This window comes from Physcomitrium patens, chromosome 2 (assembly GCF_059467195.1).
Source record: "Physcomitrium patens ecotype Gransden chromosome 2, ASM5946719v1, whole genome shotgun sequence".
NCBI lineage: Eukaryota > Viridiplantae > Streptophyta > Bryopsida > Funariales > Funariaceae > Physcomitrium > Physcomitrium patens.
Genome location: NC_143411.1, coordinates 4,794,018 through 4,809,991, shown reverse-complemented (window position 1 = coordinate 4,809,991; position 15,974 = coordinate 4,794,018).

Sequence of the window (15,974 nt, the reverse complement as noted above, 5' to 3'; positions counted from 1 at the left end):
TATAATTTGACACATCTTAGATTTTTTCAACATATAAAGACCACTCTTTATAGAATCCATTCCTAGAAAGGGATTAATATCATAGACATATATATATAAACCAATAATTACCTATATGATTAAATAAATATACGTAAAAGTAGGTTAATTCCATAATATCTTCTATAGAAGCTTTTTAGAAGCTTTATAGATATTGCTTTGACTTTATAGGTGTCTACAATTAACTTTTTAGATTAGAAATATGGTCAATAAGTTCGCCATGTGCCACACATATTGGTAGCTTAAAGAACAAGCTTACTATATGGCTTAGACGTAGAAAACTTGCCTTGTAAGCTAAGGCATGTGTCTTGGAAAGTCAACACATATTAGAAGTCCTATAAAATATTGACTTATAGCTCCTAGTTAGTTAATATATATAGAGATAAGAGTAAAGCTTTTTTCACTCTTGTCAACTCTTTCTTGCTTTTAGTTTAAATTTAAGAATCTCTAATTTCTTTTTCTTTTGGAAATGGCCATTTTAGTTTTCAATTAATATACATACTATTTTATTGCTATTTTTTTACTTTTCTTTTAATATAGATTTTTTAGGTTTATGCATCTTCTTCTAGTTCATGTCCTTGATAATTACTTATATTATATTTTCTTCTTCATAAAGATTATCTCTATAAGTATGTATTTAGTTGTAGATTATTTTTTTTCTTCAATTGATGCAAAGATATGAAGAACCATCTTACGTTTTCATGTTGTAACACGTCTATATGATGAAAATACAAATGAAGAAGATTTATTAATATTTAGTCACCTTGGATATTAGAAGCGGCGGCCAATTCCAGTCCAAATATTGAGAGGCCATGTTCAATCACCCCATTACAGTCAACTGGGGCATACTCACTAATAACGAAATGCTCCATTCGATTCCAGTAACGAGAGTCAGCAGGAAGGGAAAGGACCAATTCAACGTCAGGTGAGCTTGGTTCGGAGAGCCAATTGGATCGAATTTCAGAAGAAATCTAATCTAGGTCCTATTACAGGCCTCTTACCTAGTATGAGACCTGACTTAGTCAGGCAACCCAATGCGGTCCAATTACGGGGCTTCGATTCTGTTTCAGGCTGTTTCGTTCTTTGTGCCATTTTGGGAACGTCCTTTCAGTAAAAGAATCTCTTAAAGGTAAAAATGGAGGGGAGAAAGTGGAGGTCGGCTGTTCCAATTTGGGGAGTCCAAGGTGAAAGAATAATATCTTCTCAGGGAAAAAGAGGAGGGTAGGTTAAGAAATGGATTTTTTTGAGAATCAGTTTTTTAGGTCGGAGAGCTAGCTTCATGCTTTTGGAAAAAGACGGAGAATTGGGGGTTTTTTTTTATAGGATTTTGAAGAGACTGAGAGAGGGGGTTGCTAAAAGTCAGTGTGATATTTTGGACAACCTTCGATCTGATGACCTAGCTCCTAATAGTGGAAATACAATCTCTTTTGTACCAATATTTGTCATCTTTATAGTATCAATGATTCTTGTAGGATATCAATTTCCATTGGCGTTGGTTATTGTGCCATAGTATTACATAATGGCATAAGACTTTGTGCTATAGGTTGTGCTCTTCAATTTCTAAAATCTATAGCATCAACCCTCTCTACAATCCTAATTGCCTCTTTAAACATTTGTAGATGCTTTGGTTGCAACTCTTGCTAGATCCCAAGTTTCAATCCTCATAGAAACTAATCCATCATCTCTGCCTCTAAAACATTGCTAATTTGGAGACATAAGGACTTGAATTAGTAGACATAATCTTATATCAATCTAGATTGTATAAGATTTAATAATTGATTGCGTATTATCTTCTGTGCATTACTGGGCCAAAATTGATTTTTAAACTTGGTCTCAAACTCCTTTCAATCACAAAATACACCTTAAGCTCCTTAGCTTTGAATTTGATGTCACTACTAAATGGCTACCACATCTTTAAATGGATCACATCTTTTTTTTTTCTTTTCTCTTCTCCGAGTAGGTTTTAGTGACAGGTAGTGCTACAATTTTTTCCAAGAGACTTAGCAATTTCTTCTTCTCTCAAAATTTTAATCCATCTATTCTCTAAATATGGAAGTAGACCAGGTCATAGATAGTGCATCTCCACAAGTAGACAATAGAGTGGCAACTCTTGCAGATCTTCAAGCTCTTATGAATAGTGTACGAAAGGAGATTGCATTTCTTCGCAATCCAAGTAAAGAACCTCAAATTGATCTAGTGACCGAAGAAGCTAGACGCGAAATTCATAGCCTACAACAAGAGATTATTCGACTGAGAGAAGCAAGACATGTGTCACATACGACCCCTATAGATACTTCAAGGATTAGTACGAAAGAACCAAAAGCGAATATGCCAGACAAGTTTGACGGAACAAGAGCCAACTTCCGAGGTTTTGTGCAACAAGTACGGCTTTACCTACGCCTATACCCTTCTCGTTATCCGAATGGATTTACCCAGGTTGCTTTAATAGGTACTCTTCTATCAGGAAATGCTCGCTCTTGGCTTGCTCCACTATTGGAGAAGGATTCTCAAATATTGTACGACCTAAAGGCTTTCATAGAGAGACTTACTGCTGCGTTTGGAGATAGCGATCGAGATAGAGTGGCTGAAAGAAAGATACAAAATCTGCGACAAGGATCACGTTCTGCTGCAATCTATGCTGCAGAATTTCAACAGCTTACATGTGACCTTGATTGGAATGATAAGGCGTTCATGACACGATTTCGATATGGACTGAGAGATGATGTCAAGAACTTATTGATCACCATGCCTAAGGCGGATACTTTAGAAGAACTTATATCTCAGGCAATTATTTGTGACAACCGCCTCTTTGAATTACGACAAGAAAGACGATCAGGCTGGAGAAATGATGGAGCATTTGCTACATTTTCAAAAGGTCCAGAGAATCACTCCACAGATCCTGAATCCATGCAAATTGATGCGGTACGTTTCAAACCCCTCACAGCTGAGGAAAGGAAGCGACGGTTTGAACAAAACTTGTGTTTATATTGCGGAGAAGTGGGCCATAAAGCTGTAGATTGTCGGAAGAAACAAAAGCCTCAAACAACAAGACTCAGGAGTACAAGCATGCAGGAAAACAAGGACGCCTAGCCACAATAGGGACCGTGCAGCTGGACATTTCAACATCCAAAATTAATCAAGGTCCCTTTCTCTCAGCTCAACCTTCAGATTGTTTTATGGTACCTTTACATCTGGGTATTCAAGAACTACAAGTCGATGCTTTATTAGACTCGGGTGTATCCGCTTGCTTTATAGATGAAGAGTTTGTCAAGCTTCACAATATTTCTCTTGTAAAGAAACTTAAGCCTGTCCATGTAGAAGTCATAGATGGACGACCATTGTCTTCGGGCAATGTTATCCATGAAACTAAACCATTGAAGGTACGTCTTGAAAACCATGAGAGCAATATTGTGTTTAATGTTATCAAGACCCCTTCATGTCCTATCATTTTGGGACTATCTTGGCTTGATAGATATAATCCATTGATAGATTGGAAGTTGCGGAAAGTGACATTTCCAACAAACTCCTTGAAGGTGGAATCTGCCAAGACAATGTCTAGAAACAAATCCTTATTTATAGGTGCAAGGGCTTTCATGAAGGAAGCCAAGCAAAATACACCTCTTGTCATCTTCGCAACTCCGACTCGAGAAGATGCAACTCCGACTTTGGTTATTCCAAAGTAGTATGAAGAATTCAAAGATGTCTTTGAAAAGAAGAATGCTGATATGCTGCCAAAGCATCGACCCTATGACTGTGCCATTGAATTGCAAGAAGGAGTACAACCACCTTTTGGACCAATCTACAATTTGTCGCAGACAGAGTTGACTCAGTTGCGAAAGTGCATTGACAAGAATCTAGCCAAGAACTTCATCCGTCATTCGAAGTCGCCAGCTGGGGCACCAATCTTATTTGTGAAGAAGAAAGATGGCTCACTACGGATGTGCGTGGACTATCGAGGTTTCAACAAGGTGACAAAAAAGAATCGCTATCCACTACCTTTGATCTCTGGTTTTCTAGAACAACTTGGGCGTGCAAGGATCTTTACAAAGATTGACCTAAGGGGAGCTTACAACCTTGTGCAAATCAAGGAAGGAGATGAATGGAAGACAGCTTTTTGAACAAGGTATGGCTATTTTGAATACAATGTCATGCCATTTGGTCTTACTAATGTTCCAACGGTCTTTCAACACATGATGAATGACATCTTTCGAGAGCATCTAGACGATTTTGTTGTCATCTATCTAGATGATATTTTGATATTTTCTAAGAACGAGGAAGAACATGAGAAGCACGTTCGTCTGGTACTCAAAAAACTACGGGAGCGAGGACTCTATGCCAAATTGGAGAAGTGCTTATTTCACCAAACTGAGATGGAGTTTTTGGGATTCATCGCGACTACGGAAGGATTGAAGATGGATCCAAAGAAGGTGGAAGCAATCATGTCTTGGGAAGTTCCGAAGACGGTTAGGGACGTACAATGTTTTCTTGGATTTGCTAACTACTATCGGATCTTCATCAAGAATTATTCTCAAATTGCTGCCCCCCTCACTCGGTTAACGTGCAAGGACAAGCTCGAATGGGGACCTATCGTAGAAAAAGCATTTCAAGATTTGAAGATGGTATTTACTACAGCTCCAATCTTGGTACATCCGGACTTTACAAAGGCCTTTTATTTGGAGACAGATGCTTCGGATTTTGCTTTAGGAGCTATACTTTCACAGATGGGCGTAGATGAGAAGCTCCATCCAGTTGCGTTCTATTCTCGAAAATTCTCTGCTGCTGAGATCAACTATGAGATCCACGATAAGGAACTCCTTGCTATAGTAGATTCTTTCCAAGAGTGGCGCCACTTTCTCGAAGGAACTGCACACCCAGTGATCGTATATACGGATCACAAGAATTTAGAGTATTTTATGTCGGCTCGGGTTTTGAATCGGCGTCAAGTTCGGTGGACTATGTCGCTATCCAGGTTCGACTTTGTTATTACTTATCGGCCTGGGAAGCAACAAGGGTTGTCCGATGCATTATCAAGGAGATCATATCTCGCGCCAAAGGCTGGAGATGCAGCATTTGATCAACAGTGCACGACATTGTTGAAGCCAGAGAAATTTCGACTCAACGCAGCTATTGTACTAATTGATGCTGACTTCTTCGACCAGGTACGGGCCGCAACCATTGAAGATTTTATAGCCCTTGATATCAAGCAACATGCTAGTGATGATAAATTCAAGATGGAAGGAGATCTAGTATATTTCGAAGAGCGGTTGTATATCCCAAAAGGGCCAACACGACTCCGAGTTCTTCAATCTTGTCATGACTTTCCAGCTGCAGGACATTTTGGATTCAATAAGACCTTGGAACTTATTTCGTGCGATTTCTGGTGGCCTCAAATGTGGAAGGATGTGAAAGATTTTGTTGTATCTTGTGACATTTGTTCAAGATCCAAAAACCCTCGACATCGGCCTTATGGACTTCTACAGCCATTGCCTATTCCGCGCCGACCATGGTCTTTGGTTTCCATGGACTTTATTACGGATCTACCACCATCGAATTCATTTGACAGCATTTTTGTTGTCGTAGATCGGCTTACAAAGATGGCGCATTTTGTCCCTTGCAAGAAGACATCGTCAAGCGAAGACACAACAAGACTCTTTCTTGATAATGTGTATCGATATCATGGTCTACCAGATGATATCGTATCGGATCGAGGAACCCAGTTTGTGTCAAAGTTTTGGAAATCTCTTTTTGAGATATTGAAGGTGGATATCAAGCTTTCTTCGGCATTTCATCCTCAAACGGACGGCCAAACAGAACGGGTGAATCAAGTTTTAGAACAATATTTACGTTGCACCATCAACTATCAACAAGATGATTGGGTCGCATATCTACCACTAGCTGAGTTCGCATATAACAACACCCTTCATGCATCAACTCAACAAACGCCATTCTTTTCCAATTATGGATACCATCCGAAGCTTGACTTATGGAGTTCGTCAACGATTAACAATCCGGCAGCTGAAGGATTGGTGAAGGAGCTTTCGTAACTTCAAACTATATTGAAGCTTCAATTGCAAACTGCCCAAGAATCTTACAAGGCGTCCGCGGACAAATTTTGGAATCAGGCACCTAAATTCACGATTGGAGACAAAGTTTGGCTGCTTCGACGAAATATTAAGACCAAGCGGCCATGTGACAAATTGGACTATCGGAGATTGGAACCATTTGTTATCGAGAAGCAGATCAATCCTGTAGCGTATCGTCTGGAGTTACCAGCTACTATGAAGGTACATCCTGTCTTTCATGTTTCTTTATTGGAGCCTTATCGAGAATCGTCTTTTCCTAGAGGAGTACAATGTCCACCACCTAGCATAGAAATAGAGAACCACGAAGAATACGAGGTGGAAAAGGTCCTGAATTCACGGCAAAGACGGGGTAAATTAGAATACTTTGTGCATTGGAGCGGTTACGATATTAATGAACGAACATGGGAGCCGGCCGAAAATCTCGCGAATGCGCCGCAAAAGGTACAGGAGTTTCATCGACGATATCCTGAGAAACCCAAGCCGGTTCGACGATAGCTTCTTACTAAAGCTTGCTCATTCAGAAAACAGAAAAGAGGAGAGAGCACCACCAAAATCCATAGTTGATGTAGTCATTCTCTCCAAGATAGCGTAGAACTTTGTTAGTAGCCCAAGTTTGTTCTTATTGTTTTAGCCTTTGAATATGGATAGCCAAGATACTACACTTGTCATGTCATCTCAAGCAATTAGCTCACGAAGACGACCGCGAGATAAAGAACCGCGTACACCACGATGACGTCAAGGATTCCGAGCAACAGATCGCTGGTGATTATATTTGAGGTCGAGCCTGCCTACAATGGTCAGCCAGAAGGAGTGTTTGCAGGACAATTTCATTATGAAGACACGGAGGTTCATGCTTGGTCAGAAGTTGAAGGCGTGGGCCACTACCGTTGGCTTCAAGGACCATTGAATCACTTGCCTCGTGAACAACAATTGGAGTTCATAGCAGAGGTTATGCGACAGATCTTCATTTTCTTGCGTTGCTATTGACTGACGATAACATTGCTTCTCGGAGACCTCAAAGCTAAAGGAGGAGGTGATGTTAGGGACATAGTCCTTAGACCTTTCTAGAGACAAGTTTCTTATCCATTGAAAGAACCAATTTAACAAGCTTTGTCAAATTCAGTTCTAGTAGCTTTATCAATTTCTACTAAAGAGAAAATCAATTTACCTACGTCGATGCCTAGGATTGGGAAGAAGAAATGGACATTGGAAATTACCACTAATACAAAACCATATGATATTCTAAAAGATTTGGGCACCATACTGCCCATGATCTCTATGAAGCAACTATTGTCACGGACATAAAATACAGACTTGAAATCTAACAAGAAGTTCAAGAAGAAGTGGCAGAACTAGATTAAACAGATGAGTACAACAACAACACTAGAAAGGTGAGCTAGAACTCTAAGAGATGTGTTGTTGAGACTGAAGAACTCTTCAGCCTCAACACCTAAATATACTACTGGCCTATGGTTCTAAGGAAGTGCATCAAGAAGCTTCCCAAGAACTATGAAGCTTCTCAAGCAACTATCCAAGAGCTAGGAAGCTTCTCAAGTAACTTCCTAGAATCTACTAGAATATTCTAAGAATCTTCTAGAGCCTTCTAAGGGAATCTTTAGGGAATCTTCAAAGAATCTTTAGGGAATCTTTGAAGAATATTCTAAGAGAATATTCAAAGAATCTTCTAGAAGTTTCTAGAGACTTCTTTCTAGAAGGTTCTAGAAACTTGTCTCTAGAAAGGTCTAAGGACTATGTCCCTAACATCACCTCTTCCTTTAGCTTCGAGGTCTCCGAGAAGCAATGTTATCGTCAGTCAATACCAACGCAAGAAAATGAAGATCTGTCGCATAACCTCTGCTATGAACTCCAATTGCTGTTCACGAGGCAAGTGATTCAATGGTCCTTGAAGCCAACGGTAGTGGCCTACGCCTTCAACTTCTGACCAAGCATGAACCTCCGTGTCTTCATTGTGAAATTGTCCTGCAAACACTCCTTCTGGCTGACCATTGTAGGCAAGCTCGACCTCAAATACAATCACCAGCGATCTGTTGCTCGGAATCCTTCGACGTCGTCGTGGTGCAGGCGGTTCTTCATCTCGCGGTCGTCTTCGTGAGCTAATTGCTTGAGGTGACATGACAAGTGTAGTATCTTGGCTATCCATATTCAAAGGCTAAAACAATAAGAACAAACTTGGACTACTAACAAAGTTCTACTCTATCTTGGAGAGAATGACTATATCAATTATGGATTTTGGTGGTGCTCTCTCCTCTTTTCTGTTTTCTAGATGAGCAAGATTCAGTAAGAAGCTATCGTCGAACCGGCTTGGGTTTCTCAGGATATCGTTGATGAAACTCCTGTACCTTTTGCGGCGCATTCGCGAGATTTTCGGCCGGCTCCCATGTTCGTTCATTAATATCGTAACCGCTCCAATGCACAAAGTATTCTAATTTACCCCGTCTTTGCCGTGAATCCAGGACCTTTTCCACCTCGTATTCTTCGTGGTTCTCTATTTCTATGCTAGGTGGTGGACATTGTACTCCTCTAGGAAAAGACGATTCTCGATAAGGCTCCAATAAAGAAACATGAAAGACAGGATGTACCTTCATAGTAGCTGGTAACTCCAGACGATACGCTACAGGATTGATCTGCTTCTCGATAACAAATGGTTCCAATCTCCGATAGTCCAATTTGTCACATGGCCGCTTGGTCTTAATATTTCGTCGAAGCAGCCAAACTTTGTCTCCAATCGTGAATTTAGGTGCCTGATTCCGAAATTTGTCCGCGGACGCCTTGTAAGATTCTTGGGCAGTTTGCAATTGAAGCTTCAATATAGTTTGAAGTTACGAAAGCTCCTTCACTAATCCTTCAGCTGCCGGATTGTTAATCGTTGACGAACTCCATAAGTCAAGCTTCGGATGGTATCCATAATTGGAAAAGAATGGCGTTTGTTGAGTTGATGCATGAAGGGTGTTGTTATATGCGAACTCAGCTAGTGGTAGATATGCGACCCAATCATCTTGTTGATAGTTGATGGTGCAACGTAAATATTGTTCTAAAACTTGATTCACCCGTTCTGTTTGGCCGTCCATTTGAGGATGAAATGCCGAAGAAAGCTTGATATCCACCTTCAATATCTCAAAAAGAGATTTCCAAAACTTTGACAAAAACTGGTTTCCTCGATCCGATACGATATCATCTGGTAGACCATGATATCGATACACATTATCAAGAAAGAGTCTTGTTGTGTCTTCGCTTGACGATGTCTTCTTGCAAGGGACAAAATGCGCCATCTTTGTAAGCCGATCTACGACAACAAAAATGCTGTCAAATGAATTCGATGGTGGTAGATCCGTAATAAAGTCCATGGAAACCAAAGACCATGGTCGGCGCGGAATAGGCAATGGCTGTAGAAGTCCATAAGGCCGATGTCGAGGGTTTTTGGATCTTGAACAAATGTCACAAGATACAACAAAATCTTTCACATCTTTCCACATTTGAGGCTACCAGAAATCACAGGAAATAAGTTCCAAGGTCTTATTGAATCCAAAATATCTCGCAGCTGGAAAGTCATGACGAGATTGAAGAACTCCGAGTCGTATTGGCCCTTTTGGGATATACAACCGCTCTTCGAAATATACTAGATCTCCTTCCATCTTAAATTTATCATCACTAGCATGTTGCTTGATATCAAGGGCTATAAAATCTTCAATGGTTGCGGCCCGTACCTGGTCGAAGAAGTCAGCATCAATTAGTACAATAGCTGCGTTGAGTCGAAATTTCTCTGGCTTCAACAATGTCGTGCACTGTTGATCAAATGCTGCATCTCCAGCCTTTGGCGCGAGATATGATCTCCTTGATAATGCATCGGACAACCCTTGTTGCTTCCCAGGCCGATAAGTAATAACAAAGTCGAACCTGGATAGCGACATAGTCCACCGAACTTGACGCCGATTCAAAACCCGAGCCGACATAAAATACTCTAAATTCTTGTGATCCGTATATACGATCACTGGGTGTGCAGTTCCTTCGAGAAAGTGGCGCCACTCTTGGAAAGAATCTACTATAGCAAGGAGTTCCTTATCGTGGATCTCATAGTTGATCTCAGCAGCAGAGAATTTTCGAGAATAGAACGCAACTAGATGGAGCTTCTCATCTACGCCCATCTGTGAAAGTATAGCTCCTAAAGCAAAATCCGAAGCATCTGTCTCCAAATAAAAGGCCTTTGTAAAGTCCGGATGTACCAAGATTGGAGCTGTAGTAAATACCATCTTCAAATCTTGGAATGCTTTTTCTGCGATAGGTCCCCATTCGAGCTTGTCCTTGCATGTTAACCGAGTGAGGGGGCAGCAACTTGAGAATAATTCTTGATGAAGATCCGATAGTAGTTAGCAAATCCAAGAAAACATTGTACGTCCCTAACCGTCTTCGGAACTTCCCAAGACATGATTGCTTCCACCTTCTTTGGATCCATCTTCAATCCTTCCGTAGTCGCGATGAATCCCAAAAACTCCATCTCAGTTTGGTGAAATAAGCACTTCTCCAATTTGGCATAGAGTCCTCGCTCCCGTAGTTTTTTGAGTACCAGACGAACGTGCTTCTCATGTTCTTCCTCGTTCTTAGAAAATATCAAAATATCATCTAGATAGATGACAACAAAATCGTCTAGATGCTCTCGAAAGATGTCATTCATCATGTGTTGAAAGACCGCTGGAGCATTAGTAAGACCAAATGGCATGATATTGTATTCAAAATGGCCATACCTTGTTCGAAAAGTTGTCTTCCATTCATCTCCTTCCTTGATTCGCACAAGGTTGTAAGCTCCCCTTAGGTCAATCTTTGTAAAGATCCTTGCACGCCCAAGTTGTTCTAGAAAACCAGAGATCAAAGGTAGTGGATAGCGATTCTTTTTTGTCACCTTGTTGAAACCTCGATAGTCCACGCACATCCGTAGTGAGCCATCTTTCTTCTTCACAAATAAGATTGGTGCCCCAGCTGGCGACTTCGAATGACGGATGAAGTTCTTGGCTAGATTCTTGTCAATGCACTTTCGCAACTGAGTCAACTCTGTCTGCGACAAATTGTAGATTGGTCCAAAAGGTGGTTGTACTCCTTCTTGCAATTCAATGGCACAGTCATAGGGTCGATGCTTTGGCAGCATATCAGCATTCTTCTTTTCAAAGACATCTTTGAATTCTTCATACTACTTTGGAATAACCAAAGTCGGAGTTGCATCTTCTCGAGTCGGAGTTGCGAAGATGACAAGAGGTGTATTTTGCTTGGCTTCCTTCATGAAAGCCCTTGCACCTATAAACAAGGATTTGTTTCTAGACATTGTCTTGGCAGATTCCACCTTCAAGGAGTTTGTTGGAAATGTCACTTTCCGCAACTTCCAATCTATCAATGGATTATATCTATCAAGCCAAGATAGTCCCAAAATGATAGGACATGAAGGGGTCTTGATAACATTAAACACAATATTGCTCTCATGGTTTTCAAGACGTACCTTCAATGGTTTAGTTTCATGGATAACATTACCCGAAGACAATGGTCGTCCATCTATGACTTCTACATGGACAGGCTTAAGTTTCTTTACACGAGAAATATTGTGAAGCTTGACAAACTCTTCATCTATAAAGCAAGCGGTGTCGTATTACGTGCTTTCCTGCTCGACAACACGCCGGGCGTCTGGCTGTAGAAGGTAGTATGGAGATTCACCGATAGTCAAGCAGTCTATCAATTTTTGAGTGCTGGAATATAAACGACTGCAACAATGTACCGTAAATCTATACGGGTGCTCTTCGACTGCTTGTCGAAGTCCTTTTTGCTCCAGCCGGTAGGTCTCTAGACGTTACAGAGAACCCCGTACAACCCAAACTGTTAACCTTCAATATTGCTTTGTACTTACGATCTTGTATCCACTGACTGTCTTGTTAGATTAACCCAATAAATTTCATTCACTCCGCATACTCAATCCTATAGACACCCTTTTAATCCTTCAATCACAGACGTAACTCGATTTCACAAAACAGTCAAGAGTATTCAAACCCACTTCATTTAAAAATCCTGATTCACCATTACAACACTGACTTCAGCAGCGATTGCCTCAGTCTTCCCCAAAACTCTACGAAGAAGAAAAATCCAAATCCTATGTCTTTCCTTCCCCGACCCGAAGCATGAAGCTCCTCTCACTAATTCCCTTGATCTTCAAAAACCTCCAATAAAAAAAAACCGAACTGGTAACCTTGTAGAAGCTTGAAAAAATCCTTCCCCCCCGATTTCCCTCAAAGAAAAAAAAACCACACACCTCCAAAACTATATCCCACCTAACCTTATCCTCTGAATTTCTTCAATCTTCCGTCTTAGATCCGGAATTGGCTCCTACCTCAAGCTTGGATCCGAAATTGGCTCTCGCCGTCAAACTTTCTCCTCCGTTTTTGCCTTTAAGAAATCCATTTACCGAAAACAACGTTCCCTGAGACGGCACAGAGAAAAGGACAGCCTGAAACAGAATCGAACCCCGTAATCGGGACCACATTGAGTCGCCCGACCAATTCAGGTCCTATATTGGGAAAGATGCCCGTAGTAACCTGGATGTTCCCGTAATTGGGTCAAATTGGTCTTCGCGTCAGATTGGCTAAGACCCGTAGTAAGACCTGGATTTTCCGTAACTAGACTGCATTGGGTGCCCCACCAATACAAGTCTCATATTGGGTAAGAGGACCCGGATTGGATTATCGAAATTGGATCCAATTGGCTCCTCGAACCCGTCGTGTGAATTGGTCCTTCTCTTCCTGCTGACTCCCGTTATTGGAATCGAACGGGGCATTTCAGTATGCCCCGGCTGACTGTAACGGAGTCACTGAACCTGACCACTCAGTATTTGTACTGGAGTTGGTCGATGTTTCCAATATTCGAGGTAACTGAATATTAATAAAATTCCCCTTTCTTTTTATTTTCACTGTATACTCGTGTCACAACACGACATCCACCCCCTCTGAACCTGTGCATCCTCCGGTATGCACCAATTTACCCAATTGCTGTTTGATTCAGAATATATCCCCTACGTCTTTGTCCAGTTCATCTTCGTCACCTTCATTATCCATATCACTTTCATCTTCTTGCTGCGGAATCTCTGTACCTTCATTAAGGTCTTCCATATTCATCTCTGCGTGTCTTCGTTTAAATATTTTTACTCGCTTCCCTGCAATTGGTATTTTCAATTTTGTACCATCTAACTCCCATAATGAGTAAGTCGCATTATCATGAATAGTTGTTACAACATATGGTCCAAACCAACGTTTTGAAAATTTCCGCAAAGTACTATGTTGATTATCCAGACTATTGTCATAAACAAGTACCCAGTCACCTTCCTCGATTGCTTTTGGTCTCAATCGATGTTGCTTATTGAATCGCGCCTTGTTTTGTAACCTTGCTCTTTTTAACCTTTCCAATGCTATCTGGACATCTTCCGTTCTTTGCTCCAATTGTCGAATCCTAATAGCCAGAAGTTCTTCTCTTGTCAATCCATCTTCCCATGGTAGCATACTCCAAGTAAGTACCTTTTCTTCAATCGACATAATTGGTTTTTGACCTGTCATAAGTTCTACGGGCATATATCCTATCACCGAACTATGTGTTGTTCGATCAGCCCATAATGCAAATGACAAAAGCCGTGGCCACTCTTTAACCTTCCCATTACAAGCTTTAACCAATGCTTTCACAATCGGCGGGTGACCGCGTTCGCTTTTTGCATTCCCTTCCGGATTATAAGCAGTAGTCAGTGATAGTTTAACTCCACATCTTTCAAAGAACTTACGAGCTTCTTGTACATTTAATTCTCCACGATCTGCAGTGATTTTTCCTACGCACCCGTAACGGCAAATGACATCTTCAAGCAAAAACCTACAAATCTCCTCTATAGATTTTGTCCTCAATGCTCTTCCTTCTACTTGATTTGATAAATCTTCACGAGCTAAAACCAAATATCTCATCTGCCATAACCCAACCGACATAATAACCAAATCAACAACCCATTTAAAATGAATAGCCAGAGGATACGTAGGATGAAGACCATCTCGATGTCGGATATTAGAGTACGATTGACAGATTTCACATGACTCTACAAATGAGAGCACATCTCGATACATATTTTTCCACCAATATCGTTCCTTGAGTTTAGCAAAAGTAGCCCAGATTCCTCTATGCCCTGCCCATAAACTATCATGAAACTCCTTTAATAATTTTAGTTTTTCTTCCCTTTTGCCTATCACTCCTTGTGGCATCCCAATTCCTTTCTTCGGTCTCTTCCATAAGAATCCATCTCGAAGTAAAAATCCATATGCTTTTTTTCTTATTTGTTTGAATTTTTCTATAGACCAATTCTCCTCCTTAGACAAGGTATTCAAATAATGACCAATATCCAATAATTCTCCTTCATAAGCTTCTTCAAGAAATAGCTTGTCTTCTCTGTTGAGATTTGATATTGAATAAAATTTCAATCCGACATCATCAATGTCTTCAACCATTTTGTCCTCCCTCTCGTATCTTGCTCGAGATAGCATGTCTGCTACTAAATTGTCGTTTCCAGTGATATGCTTAAATTTTGGATTTAGTGACTTAATATAAGCAATCCATCTCAACATTGCAATATCTAGCGTTGAACAGTTAATAATCATTCCAAGCAATGGCAAGCAATCTGTTTCAATTACTACTACTACCCCAATCAAATAGTCCTTTTCAGCTTTCATAGCCGAAACGACTCCCCAAAGTTCTCTTTTGACTTGCGAATATGCACGCTGACGAATACTTAAAACTTTAGCCCCAAATCAAACTGCAAATCTACTCCCATTCGAATCATCTTGACCCACCGCCCATCCAACGGCAATTGGACTAGTGTCTACAATAAGAATCACTGGTCTATTGCACTTATAATCAACCTTCCTCAATATTGGAGGTGACATCAATAATTTCTTCAATCTTTGCATTGCCTGAATATGCCTTTCTTTCCATTCAAATCGGTAACCCTTGCGTAACAGTTCATATAATGGATCCGCTATGTGAGCAAAATGAGGGATCCAGATTCGATAAAATACACATGCACCCAAAAACCTGCGAACCTCTGTTAAAGAACCACAATCCTCTTTCATCCTTCCAATTGCATCAACTTTAGTCGGATCTGGTTTTCTTCCGTAAGATCCGCATAAATGTCCAACAATTACAACCTCTCGCACTCCAAATACGGACTTCATACCCGATAATGTAAGATGAACTTCTCCAAGCCGAGTTAAAATCTTTTCACAATCTTGTATATGATCAACAACATATATGCGACACCCCCTCGTATCTAAAGTTTCATCCTTGTCTCCTTCTCTGCACCCTTTTATAGGAACATCATCCAGAAAAGGCATAGTCCTTTCCGGGATAAAATCTCTCAATACCTTATTCATCTCATTCATCATATGCGCAACTGAGTTGGTCACGCCTTGAGGAAGAGTGCACATTCTAACCAATTCAAGCGGTGTCCTCATCGTTGTCATATCTCTACTTCCTTCGGCAAGTTGAAATTGATCATAACCTGAATACAAATCACCCATTGAATAGATCGCCCTTCTAGCAAACGCCTCAGCAAATTCATCCACAATAGGTCCAATTCGTGCATTCCTGACAATTACAGCATTCACCGGCTGCATATCTTGAATAAACCGTAGTGACCTATTCTTCTTAGGTACCGTAAACCATCGACTAGAATACGGCGCAAATGAAGGTTCTAATATTTTCATCTTTATCTTTTCTTTCAATAGTTCCACCAATTTAGGTAAATGTGCCCTCGGTACTGGAATCGGTCTTAGATTC